Below are 12,616 nucleotides of genomic sequence, written 5' to 3' on the forward strand. Positions count from 1 at the left end.
CTGCACTGAGGGGGCTGCAGTCAGGGAAAGACAGGTCATGTTTGAAGGAATGTGCTGAGCTGTTCTCAGGTGCCGGGGCATGCCACAGCCAGCTCTGCTCTGCTGCTTCCCAGACTAGGGACCAGCTCAGACCATTCCTGCACCAAGACTGCTTTATCCCCACTTCTTAATGCTCTTATCTTGAAGGGTCCCCTCAGATTAAAGCCCAGGCAGTCAGTTCCCTCCCTGGATTTATTGCAATGCAGTTTTCTTCCTCTAATCTGATCAGAGTGTAAGCTGCTCTTTTCAAAGTGCATGGGGAGGACAGATGTGCACATCACTGGGGCGGTGAGTCAAGCTGACTGAAAGCAGCGGGAAGATGTCCTGTTCTTTAGCTTGGTGGCACATCTGACTGTTTTCATGGCTTGAACCCCATTTCTCCTCTGAGCCTCTGAGAGCAGCTGTGTGATGTCCCAAGTACACCAACAGTCATAAGGTGAAAGGTTTCCTTTGGGACAGGGTGAGTTGCTCACTATGCTGGAGTCTGTTGACCTTCCTGGACACCCTCATCAAGCTGGATCTCTGACAGCCATGGAGACCCTGGAGTCAGGGGAACAGTGCTGTCCATTTCAACAGGACCCCAGCAGGGGTTCAGGTGACATGAGGATTTGAGCTCAGCAGTGTGACCGCCACCCATTCATGGTGGACTGCTTGTTCCTGATGAGCTCATGGCCATGCTTGGAGAAGGGCTGGAGAAGCCAGGGATGGACTTGTATCCCTGCCGAGTTCCTTCTTTGCCTCCGCCTCTTGCTCTGCTGAGGGTCAGGGGAGCTGAGACCACTCCTCTCTGCGTGGCTGGCTCCCTGCGAGGACTGTCCCTGTTCTTCTGATGGGTGCCCTGTGGGTCAGCCCCACTCTGTGTTCCCAGGGAAGGCACATGGGGAACCCGGAGGGCTGGTGGAGAGGAGTGCCTGTGGGAGATGCTGGGTATTGGTGTGCTCTGAACCTGACAGGTGCTGTCTGAGTACTTTTCAGCAGGAGCATCTCTGTGGATCCCTCCCTCACTGGGTGGGCCTGAAGGGACCTGGAGAGGGGGAAGACTGGAGGAAGATGACTCTTTTGTGACGGGGAAGGGACCGTGGTTAATCCATGCCTCCCTGGACTCACACTTGTCTTTACCCTCCTCAGCCCAAGGAGCCTGGTGATCACGGTCACAGAGCTGCCACCTGGCTCTGCCCACCCCACAGCCAACGCATGGACCACCAACATCCTCCAGCTTGTGAATGACAGCAGCATCCTGGCAGAAGAAGTCACCTCGGAGAGCAGCGTCTGGACTGTGAGTGCTCCGGGCACTGCGGGCAGGGCAGGGCCTGAGGCAGGACCCCTGCGGGGTCATGGTCCTGCTCTGTGGGGTTTCCCTGGGGCAAAAGGCAAGAGAGCCTGTGGGTGTTGGAGAGCTGTTAGCTTCTCTCTCGGGATGCTGTTGCCCTGCAGGGCAAAAAGAGAGCCTGAGCGCCAAGTGGCAGCAAAGGAGGAGAGGTACTGCTGTCAGGGTAGGGGGAGATGGGGGGCTGTCTGGGGTGCATGAGTGAGCTGATATGAGGCACTGGCATGACCCCGGTGGCCTGGGGCAGAAGGTGGCTGGAAGACTCTGTTTTAAGTGTGTCTGGGGGCAGGGAGAGCTGTGATAGTGTCTGCTCCGGGTGATGGCTGTGATGCTGGGCAGTGGCTGGAGCAATGCCAGAGCATGGGAGCATCCGGGCTCCTGCTGCGACTGTGGGGCAGAGCCCATGGAGACCAGGCCAGCCATGAGCCAAGTGGCGAGCAGACCGAGGAGGCACTTACACCCACCAGGTGTAGGCGCAGTGGGACCTGTGGGGCTGCCCCTCACCATTTGCTTTCTGCTCTCCACTGTTAGCTCGTGACCATTAGTTCAGCTACACATGTGAAGGTCCCCAAGGTCCCTGACTTGCTGTGGGCTAGGTGGGCAAGAGGAGGATGCAGATGTTTGACCCCCCTCTGGTGAGCTGGAGAAGGAGACTTCTGCAGGGAACAGCTGCAGCCCTCTCAAGCACATGGAAGGCTTGTATTTTCACCCCAAGGAGAGAGATGAGCTTGTGCAAAGGGCAGGGCTCTGGGTTCAAGCAGTGTTGTCACAGCTGTCAAGGTCCATTGGGAAGGAACTTGTTCTGAAAGCAGCAGACATTTGAGAGGAAGCGAATAGGCAGAGCGAACCTATGGAGGAATAAATCACATGCCTTCCCCATGTCAGGAAAGATCTCCTGCCCTGTCCCAGGATGTGACAATGGCTCCATCAGCAGCTCAGCCAAACGCAAGCATTTGGAAGGTCTTGATTTGGCCTCCCAGAGGGAGAAGAGGGTCATAAAATCCAATAAGCATCAAGAGCATGTCAGGGGATTTTCCTTCACAGCCCTGGAGCCTTGGTCTATACCAAGCAGCTGTGGGGCCCCAAGGGGTGGGAGACAGTGCAGAGGCTGGTATGGGTGCCCTGTCCTGGCCCTGGTGCCACTTAGAAGTAAATAATGGCTGCTCCAAAGAGCACAGGCTGCCAGAGAGCTCATGACCCTCACAGCATGCGGCTTTCTCAGTACAGCAGCTACTAAAACCCTTCTTTGAATTGTTGTCACAGGAAAATCCATGATGTTTTTTAACCAAGTTGATCTTTTTGCCCACCCTTTGGGCCAATAAAAGAGTGTCTTTTTGGCCTTCTGGGGTCATTGAGAAAGAAGAGGCATGTGATTTTCTGCAGTCTAGCATACACAGAGGTTTCTCCTTAACATCTAGGCTCTGGCAAGTGGTGCGGAGGTCTCAAGATTTGGAGATGGGGACGGAGGTCAGGTATACATGCATGGAGGGATGGCCTGTGCACCTGGGGTGGCTACTGTGTTGGATTGAGGATTGAGATCATGTACAACCACAACCTCATCTCCTTCGGCACTGCAGAAAAGACATTCTCCAGCCTTCCTCCTGAACAGCAAATGCACAAACAGCAAAGCCTACCAACGCAAACCGAGCATGTGGTTTGGTGATGATTGAGACACAGCGGCGCTCCAGGCAGCTCCCACACACTGTAGTGCCAAGGACAGGGAAAGGGCCAGAAGGAAATGAAATCAGGTGGGCTTGGGTATTTCCTGGATGTTACATCCAGGAGGATGGTGAGACAAAGCTTGGTGTCTGATTTGGGAAGGGAAACCTGACAGCAAATGGTCACAGTTCCCATGGGGCACAAAGGTGGATGTTTGCACGGGGAAGAGTGATGTCCTTAGGGCAGGAGAAACCACTGGGAATGCTCCTGGGTGTTGGGAGGCCTCCACACTGGTGGGACTGCCCCTCTCCCATGGGACCCGCATGGCACAGTGAGAGCACTGGGCAGCAGGAGCAGGGCCCTTGCTGGCTGGCCTTCCCCGCTTCCCCACTCCCCGGCAATCACCCATCTGTCTCTTTCCCTTAATTGCAGTTGCTTGATTTCTCTCTGGGTTCTTTTTTTTTAATGTAGGTGACACATGTTTGGTTCAAAGCACTTAATTACCTCTTGGGATGCATTTCATTTATTCATTAAGATAGAAATTGGAGTTGTCGGGTTTGCTTTATTTTGCTATTTTTTCCCCTATTTTTTCCCTTCTCTCTCTTTGTGGAGAAAAAAATCCACATATACCTCCAGCACGTGTGCGCCCAGCCTCTCTCTTCTGTGGCTCCCAGCCTCTCCCATAGCTCCTGAGCAGAAGAGTGGTGAAGGGGAGGAGTGGTCCTCCCTGGCAGTCTGTTGGCACGCCGTAGCTCCTTGGAAATTGGAAGGTGACTCTCAGTGCCGGTGCCAAGCCCAGCTCCCACACTGCTGCTGTGGGAGATGCTGGGAGGCGAGAGCCATGTGCCAGGTGCTCTGGCACAGGGCAAGAGTGCTTGAGATGGGGGGCTTGCAGCCTGACCCCGCTGTGCTGAGCAGGCAGCGGGGAACAAGCCAAGCCTCAGGCTGCCTGGTGCCCTCAGCCCCTGCCTGGCATGCTGGGGAAGCTGAGTCATGGGGACAGAGATGGGCCTGGTTCTTCCTCTCTGACCTGGGTGTAAAAGGAGAAAAGCCCTGGAGATGTCTTTGCTTGTGTTCCTGTGAGACTTGAGGGTCAGGGCCAAGGGTGTGTGCACAGGACGTGTTCCTGTCCTGCCTGTGCGAATAGAAGATACCCACTGCGCCGGTGTGGTGGTGGACTCCACAGTGGCATTTGGGGATGCTGTGGCTGCACAGTGTGCTGGTCTGTGGGTGTGGGAGCCAGCATGTAGCAGGTGATGTCCCAGGAGGCGGGTGGCAGAGCTCAGGACAGCCTGGCTGCGGGGACGCGTAGCTGCACTGCTGGACTGGCTTCCTGCATCCTTTACAGCATGGCCAGGCAGTGTGTTGGCATCCGGGCTGATGATTCAGTGATGCTCAGTAGGGAGGAGCTGTAGGTATCTCCCTGTTGCTAGAGCTGTCCTTCCCACTGTGAAGGACACATCGCAGGAGCAGAATGCAGTGGTGGGATGCATGGTGCCTCTGGGTGCCTCTGCCCTCCCGTGCTGTGGGACAGGCTGGAAATGAAGGCCCAGACTTCCCAGAACAAAGGTGCCCCCTCATCACCAGGCCAGGCTGGCAGACTTGGCTGGGATTTGCAGTTGGTCATTCTTCCCAAACCTGCAGAGGACACTTGTGCACAGCCAGGCCTGGTGTGTGCCCACTGCCAGCCAAGCTCGCTGTGAGCAAGTCTTGGCATGACAGCCCCGTGCAGGTGGAGATAGAGGTGCTGAGCAGGACCCAGAGCTGCTCTCCTCCATCTGCTCGCTCTGTGCCAAGGAGGCCAAACCCCTCCTGGCACCCATCTGAGAGCTGATGGATGCTTCATCACCTTCAAGATGCAGGATTTTGCTCATGGCTGTCTTAAACAGGGACCTTCCTGCCATTTCTGCACAGGATGCTCAGTGAAATATGTCTTCAGAAAGGTGACTTGGGTCCTTATCACTAGTCAGGACTTCTGCTTTCATAACTCTTCTTGAAAGTACCAGAAAATGCAGGTGTGACAGCCTGTCTCTTGCCATATGTCTCATCAGGGCTCTGGTCTCACTCTGCATTTGCGTTTCTGCCCCCGGAATTTGGAACCAAAACAATCCCTTCCTCCAGAGACATGGCTGTATCGCAGTAATCCTCCTGCTGCCTATCGACTGTGAGAAACCAATAACTCTAATTAATTGAAAAGAGAAGCACTAGAAGCCCCCATCCCCTTGCTGCCTGGTGTCTGTGCACAGAGGCCTCTAGGATGGTTGCTATCTATGCTGGATAATTGTATAAACCACCCCATGCTCTTACTTTGGGTCTGGAAGTGAAAAGGAGCCCAGGCTGGGCGAGGCGGGGGAGTAGGGATGTATTTGCTGTATTCCTACAAGGATTTGCCCATGTGTCTCCAGGGAGCTGCTGGCCTGCAGGAGAGGGACAGCAGAGCCTTTGTTCATTGTGGGAGAGAATCTGAAATTAAAAACTAAGGAGTGAGACTGATTAAAGATCACAGAGCTCTGAGAAGAGGCAGCTGAGGACTTCTTACTCCTAATGGCCTTCTTTTGTATGTTGAAGAGAAGCTTAATCTTAAGGCTCCAGCATTGCTTATTGACATATGCTGCAGGCAGAGCCAGTAAATGGAAGCAGGATTACCCCAGGGCTTGGTTCAAAGTCAGGGTCCAGCCTGTTTGGAAGGGACTAGGGGCCTGCTCCCCTACAACGTCTTGCTTCCCTGAGTACAGAAGGAGGTGGTGGCAGAGGATGGGATGGTGAGTATTTACACTGTTCAGCCCATCACCTGGCCCATACCCTCTAGTTTTCATCCTGAGAGAGGAATGGTTTCCCTGAGCACATCGGTAACAAAGCATGGCTGAGGACCCGCCTTTCCCAAAGTGTTTGGCGTAGCCTGGAGCAGTGATGTTTCTGTAGGGGTGAGGTTTGGGTGCTCTGAGCTGATGTTCAGCCCGGAGAACTGCTAGCACAGGACAACATGAATAACATGGAGCCATGAAACCTAGCACCTGACTTGCAGGCTGCAGCCCTTCTTTCGAAGGGAAGAGGCCTGGCCTGCTTGCAGAGTCAGCTTCCACATTTGTACGTGCTGAGCTTGTGGGATTGTTTTGGTTTTTACATGCCGAAGGCCACTGGTGGAAACATCTGTACTCCTTCTGGAAGCTTGCTTGCTTAGAGACTGAATAAAAGCAAAGGACGGACTTTAAGGCTTGGTGTCTATTGCCTCAGGCCATGTGTTTTGAAAGCCATGTTGGTGCCCAGACCTCTGCAGATCCATCTTCTGGTTGGCACAAAAGTAAAGTACACCTTCTTCCCTGTAGAGAAATCCACAGACACATACTGGAGCTAATAAATGGAGATCCTACTAGTTGCCTGGCTACCTTCCTTGATAAACAGCAATCCAGACAGCCGATGGATTTGGGTTGTGTGTAGATAAAAGAGAAAACTATGGAAGGACAGATGGCCAGGTGAACGGATGGATGGGTGAATGGTTTGTTCTAAAAAGTTGAGCTGAATAAATTCAGAAAGGCGAACAGGTGGGTGCTGTGGTGGGGAGGATGGGACTGCAGAGGCAGACCTGCGGGGCTAGCTTGGCCAAGGGCAGGTGGGTCTGGCACCTCCCGACCCCTCACATCCCCACGGTGCTTCTCATCAGAAGCCTTGGTGCGTGAAATCCACCCCCAGGTCCCTGCCCCAGTGACAACTCTCTGCTGCCGGGGATTGCTGTCTGTTGTTTTTAGGGTTTTCTGGTTTTATTGTTTTCTTTCTCCTCCTAAGCTCTCATCAGGATGAACAGTCCCATTAGGAACAAGCAGACTGGAGCAGGAGTGCAGGCGTTTTCTGTCCCTTGGTGAGAGCCCTCCTGAGAGCACCACCTCCCTCACTCTGTCCCCCTTGGCTCGGTTTCCAAGGGCCTTGAGGGAGGAAGAGTCATGGCTTTTAGAGGCAGCACGCCTTCCTCGTGAGGGGCTCCCTGGTCCAAATGGACTCTCTATAGAAAGCCCCGTGCGCATTTACTGAATCTCAGCTCCACAGTGCTCCTGTCCCCTTCACCACCCAGGGCTGAACCCCCCCTGAAGGCTTGTCACCTGCAAAGGACCCTGCGGACACTGTCCCTGGACTTCCACACTCCATCAGTCCCTGAGCACGTGTGCTAAGGAGCACAAAACCAACCTCTCTCTCCCTGGATAGTGGTGGCAAACATGGAGTAAGGTAGCTCCCAAGAACTTGGTGAGGTAGCTCCCAAGAACTTGGTGATGGGGGAACTTGTGCGCCAGCAAACAAGGGAATTGTTTTGCTGTGGATTCCCAAAAGATCTTCATAGCCCAGTAGTGCTGCGTGTCTGGCAAGAGAACTTACTGTTGGGTGTGTGAAGCGAGTGCTGGGTGTTGGAGATGTGCACGTGTGGAGATGCATCTATAGGTTGGGATCGTGAGTAATGTGAACAGCTCGCAGCATGAACTCACTCCTCTGGGAAAGGGGCAGCCACGTTCCTGGGGGCTCAGAGCACAGCCCCCTTTACAGACCAGGCAGAAATGAGCAGCTTGCCCAACACCGTATGGCAAAAAGGGAACAAGTACACCCAGACCAGTTTTTTCCCAACCTGGGTCCTCCAACTGGTCTGGCAGAGGAGCTGCACAGAAAGCACGGGGGACACTGCTGCACGCTGCCTGTGCATCTGCATGGCACTAACAGCCTCCCAGAAGCGCTCTGGCCCACGCTGCAAAGGGGCTGCAGCCACGTGCCGTGAGCACTTTGCTCCCACCATTTCTCACAGCTCTTGTTCTGCTGCCAGCCAGCCTCCGCAGACCTAGAAGCCTTCTTCCCTCTGCCTTCTCCTCTCCTCCCGCTTCCCAGGTTTGAAGAGAGAGCTCAGCTGGGGCTATCTGTGCCAGAGACAAGCACAGGAAAATGGGAATGGATGGTGGCTGCTCCCAGCCAGGCTGTCTGCTGGGCAAACTTTAGCTTTATCTACAGAGCCAGGCTCTCCTGGGGCCAGTTCCAGGACCTGCCTTGGGCAGGAGAAGATGCTGGTGCTGTTCTGGACCCCTTTGCTCTCTCTCCAGAGTGGTTGTTTTCCTTCCAAGCAGCACTGCAGCACTTGAATAAGAAGGGATTTGCAATGCAGAGAAAAACCTCCCACCCGCAACTCAGCAGCGTGTGGGCTGAGAGCAGAGCTGGGAGCAGCTGTGCCGCTTTGCTTTAACTGCTTGGGCTCAACAGTCCTCCTGCTTGTCCCCTCTGGGCTCAGCTGCCTTGCAGCATGTTCTGGGTCAGTTCCTGGCTCTGGGACCCTGAACCTGCCAGGTGGACTTGCGACACTGCTGCTGGGACCCTCTGAGGCCGTGTGCCCTGGAGGGTGGAGCACTGCCCAGGGACCGTGGAGAAGGCGATGCTCTGCTCTCAGCTGCTTTAGGGCTTGCTGCCTCCTTGCAACATGCTTTATTTTCCCAGTCCACTGAGCAGGGACAGGACTGCTGACTTCACTTCGTGCCTTCCTTGGAGTCCTGGGCATGAAAAGCCCTATAGAGGAGGTAGAAGCAGACGTAAGACAGTGAGATTTTTGTGTCTGTGATCCAGCAGTGTGTTACTAGAGAAAGTGGGTGGATGCTTTGGCAATGGGGCACCCAAAGAGAGGGTCTGGAGGACTCAGAGGTGTTGCAGGTTAGTCCTGCAGCAGAAGGGAGGACACTGCTCCTGGTCCCCTCAGGTCTGGGCATACTTTGCCTTCTTGCTGGGAAAATGAGGATGGCTGGTGGAGGATGGTTTTGAAGGGACAGTGCGTGCTTGGTCTTGGCTGTCCCCCACACTGAGCTGGCAGAAATTCAAGCAGGCTAGGTGGGAGGGGGCACCATCCCAGATTTGGAAACCAGTGCTGACCACATGTCCTCTGCTGGGAAGGCCACATGCTCTCTGCTCCCTGGGGAAGCTTTAGAATTACCTACAGAGAGAAAACCCCCTGCCAGGCACAGAGTAGCTCTTTGTGCCCTTCTCAGTCTCTCAGTGGGGCAGGAAAGGTTTGGGTGACCCTGAGGTCATCCCTTCACTGGGGCTGTGATGAGGGACATCACAGTGCTGCTGCTTTGCACTTTGGGCTGCTGACCCCGCCTCCAGCCTGGAAAAAGTGTGCTATGGTGTCTTACAGCGCTTCCCCCCAAACTGAGGGTGAATCTGGGGATGATCTGCAGGGAAGTGCTGTAGTTGCTTGGCTCCAGGTGCCCCTGAGCTCAGGTGGGACAGGCATCATTTCCGTGGCACTGGCTGAGAAGTCCCAGAGCACATCGCCATCTCTCCCCCCCTCTCAGTCCCCTGGTACCCAGCTGCTTCCCTCTTGATTTGCAGGTGGTTGCTGGGTTGATTTTGTCCCTCTGTACTGGGGTGGGCTGGGTTTCTGGGTGAGCTGGGAAGAGAGCAGCTGAGGATGTGGTGGCTCAGTGCAGTGGGGTCCGCATGGCTGCAATTAGGGGGATGCCGTGCAGCCTCTGGCAGGGAGATGGTTCCTCCTTGAGAGGAGGCAGGTACTGCGCTGGAAATGAGAAAAGAGAGGGAATGGTCTTAGATCATTGCTTTTTGCCAGAGTAAAAGGGAGAAGGAAACTCTGCCCCCTCTCCAGGGTAGGGTTGCAGGAGGGGAGGAGTTGTTCTGGCTTGCAAGGGGAGGCAGGAGACCCCCCAGCCTCTTGAGAGCTGGGACCACCTGGGACCCCACTGGAGGGATGTGTTTTCTTGCTTGGAGCACAACTGTCAATGGAAAAGTCTCGGCGCAGACTTCAGTGCTCAGAAACACTGTGGGCTGGGACATTTTGGGGAAGATTTTTAGCTGCAGCAAAGAAATTTGGCAGCTTGGAAGCAATCTAATCATCCTCCTCCCATATGCTTGGTTCTATTTAAAAGGGAGCATGTACCCGATTCCTTCCGACCAGCACGGTGACATTTCCAGAGAGCGTTTGGAAATAAATTTGGCATCCGCTGTCAAAATCTCAGATTGAGCCCAGTGCAGCTAATTTGGGCTCTGAATGCCTTTGCCTCTGCAGAGCACTTTTCCCTGCTGACAGATCCTAAAGGCAGCGATGGCTGGGTTTGCTTCCTGCGGCTGGGATGGCACAGACACTGGCTGGGCTTCGAGGACTGAAGGGCACAAGTGATTTGGTTGCTGGCTGGTGACTCAAGCCCCTTTTCAACATCCATAAAAGCTGAGGAGGCCGTTGCCGGACAGGTGGTAGCTGTGTGCCTGGCTCTGCCGAGTTCCTGTCTTCCCAGCACAGAGGCAGAAGGAGCTGCGGATGCTGGGGCTCATCCTGCCAGCTTCCAGGGAGAGATAGGGCAGTCTCTTTCCCCTTGCTCACTAACAGAACACCCATCCTCCTTCCAAGCTCGCTGCTCTCCAGAAACCTCTCCGAAAACAGCCCTGCCTCCTCCCGCCCAGTTCCCTGCCCAGCCCAGGGGTGACAGGCCGTGGAGGGGAATTTAGGATCTTCCTCTCCCATTACACACCAGCAGCCTGAAGGTCTGAGGTGATGCCCCAGCGGGGTGGCAGTAACGGTGTGCACAGCAGCGCTGCGCTGTACTGTGCTGGGTGTTGTGCACAGACGTAATGAAGCCTACCTCCAGCTGTCCGCAGGTGAAAACTGGCAGGAAGGTGGGTGCTGGTTGTACCTCCCTTGTGGGAATGCACGTCGGGTACCTGGGCAGGCTGGCGGGCCTGTCTCCATCCTGCAGCCACATCTCTGCTCTCCCCAAGATAGGTGAGCGTGGCTCTTCATGTCCTAGTCTTTGACCTGCCTGCAGCCACCCCTTGCTCCCTCGGCTTGAGGCCATGGGTGGGATGGAGACCAGCCAGTGCTCCCGAGGGGAGCATGGGGCTCTGGGGCTATGCTGCACCCCTGGTGAATGTCACTGATGGTGACAGCAAGGGGCAGTGGGAGGATGTTTGGAGGGGAGTGCCCCTGGGATGCTGCACACACGAGGTTCAATGTCATGTCAGCCTGTCACAGCACATTAGCCTGGGGGAGATGGACTGTATCTAGAATTGAGACCAGGTGCCATGGCTCTGACGAGGAGCTGTTCCCTCCCCTCACCCAGAATCCCAATTCCTGCCTGGTCCCCCTGGCCCCGCCAAGCCCTGCCCACGGCTCTGACCCAAACTGCTGCCAGCTGCAGGCGCACAGAGGTGTGAGCACACACGGCCACCCGGCCAAGGGGACAGTCTTCCTCCCTTCCTCTTTCTTCCCACTGGTTTTGGTCTCCCCCAGTGCTGCAAAAGGGCTTTGGGGTGAGGGTGGAAGAGTAAAGCGGGTTAAAAGCATATGGTCGGATGAATGTTTTATCTCTGCCTCCTAGCTATACATGTGTTCCTTCTCTGCCTATGCCATTAGCTTCGTTAGCACCGCTGGAGTGGTGGATTAAATCCAGTGAGCTGTGCAGTGAACCTCATTGCTTGACTCAGTTTTAAGGATTATGGTGAATTATGTAGATCAGAATCAGACAGCAATCCAGGCGTGGCCTGATGTCTCGAGGGGGTGACAGGGCTGTAGCTTTGCTATTCAGGAGGTTTGCTGTGATCTAATTAGATGTTCAAACAGACCCTCCTGGCCACAGCTCTGCAAACGCATGCCTGCATTTACCACTCCCCTCCCTGCACTCAACTTTGCTCAGTCTCTGTAAACAGCAAGGTCTGGGCTAGGCCTGGGGACAGAAGAGGGCAGGATCTGTTGTGAGCAGTGCCCAGATGGCAGAGGGTCCTGGAGCCGTGGAGGGAGCGAGAGAAGGAAATAAAGGTAGGAAATGAACAGATCCCTCTTGGCACCAGGTAAGAGGTGGGACCTGACGTCTCCCCCTGCCCAGGCTGAGCGATGGAGGGTGGTAAGGTCTTGCCTGGGCGCAGGCTGCACCTCTGCTCCTCCCTGGGCAGTGGCAGGCAGGCAGCTGGCTGGGCAGAGCGATGTGCTGCTGCAGGCACAGCTCTGCACCGCTCCCACTGGACCCCGAGCAGCACTCCCTGCTCTTGGGTGTGAGCTTTTACTGAGGCAGAGGAGGGCCTGAGCGTGAAAAAGCAGGATCCCTCATTGCAGGGAGGAGGTGGAGCTTCTTCTGTGGTTCTGATCTAGATGCACTGACTGGCACAGTCCTTCAGGGCCATCCTGGCCCAGTTCAGACACGGTGTCTGCTGTCTGCACCTCCGCAGTGCTTGCTTCCCACTGACCAGGGCAGACATCCACGGTATTTTTTTCCTGGCTCTCTCTTCGAGTCTGTTTGCTTCTCCATTGCTCTGCAGCGATATGAAGTGCACTGTGCACTGGCAGTAAAAGTCCAGAAGAAGCCCGACTGCCAGCAGTGCCCTGGCCGAAGCCCCATGGCCCTGGGGGCAGGTGAGCACCCTGTGCTGAGCCTTGGGGAGGGCTCATCAGTGGCCAGCACCCTCCTGCCAGCACCCTGGGCGTGCTTAGTGCAGAGAAGGCCGGGAGGTGAGCTGAAAGGCTCTTCCCAGGGCTGGGGCTGCAGCATGTAACCATTGCCTCTGAGCCAAAGGCCAGGGTGGGCTGGAACAGGGAGGTTTCTGATCTTGGCCAGTTTTGGGTTTCCTTGG

At 55.3% G+C, this 12,616-nt stretch overlaps 1 protein-coding gene across 4 annotated transcripts in view; it reads left to right on the forward strand.

Moving 5' to 3' along the window:
• The first annotated feature begins 1,200 nt into the window (after positions 1-1,200).
• The window catches only part of DLGAP4 (DLG associated protein 4), a 153,100-nt gene continuing 141,684 nt past the window's right edge, over positions 1,201-12,616 (forward strand). For 3 of the 4 annotated variants that reach the window (XM_074842793.1, XM_074842794.1, XM_074842795.1), the window contains exon 1: positions 1,206-1,315. The gene's annotated coding sequence lies outside the window, so the exon portion shown is untranslated. Of the gene's footprint in view, positions 1,316-12,616 lie in introns of all 4 variants that reach the window. The other variant, XM_074842796.1, reaches the window with a different exon arrangement.

Source organism: Strix aluco, chromosome 17, assembly GCF_031877795.1.
Source record: "Strix aluco isolate bStrAlu1 chromosome 17, bStrAlu1.hap1, whole genome shotgun sequence".
Classification (NCBI taxonomy): domain Eukaryota; kingdom Metazoa; phylum Chordata; class Aves; order Strigiformes; family Strigidae; genus Strix; species Strix aluco.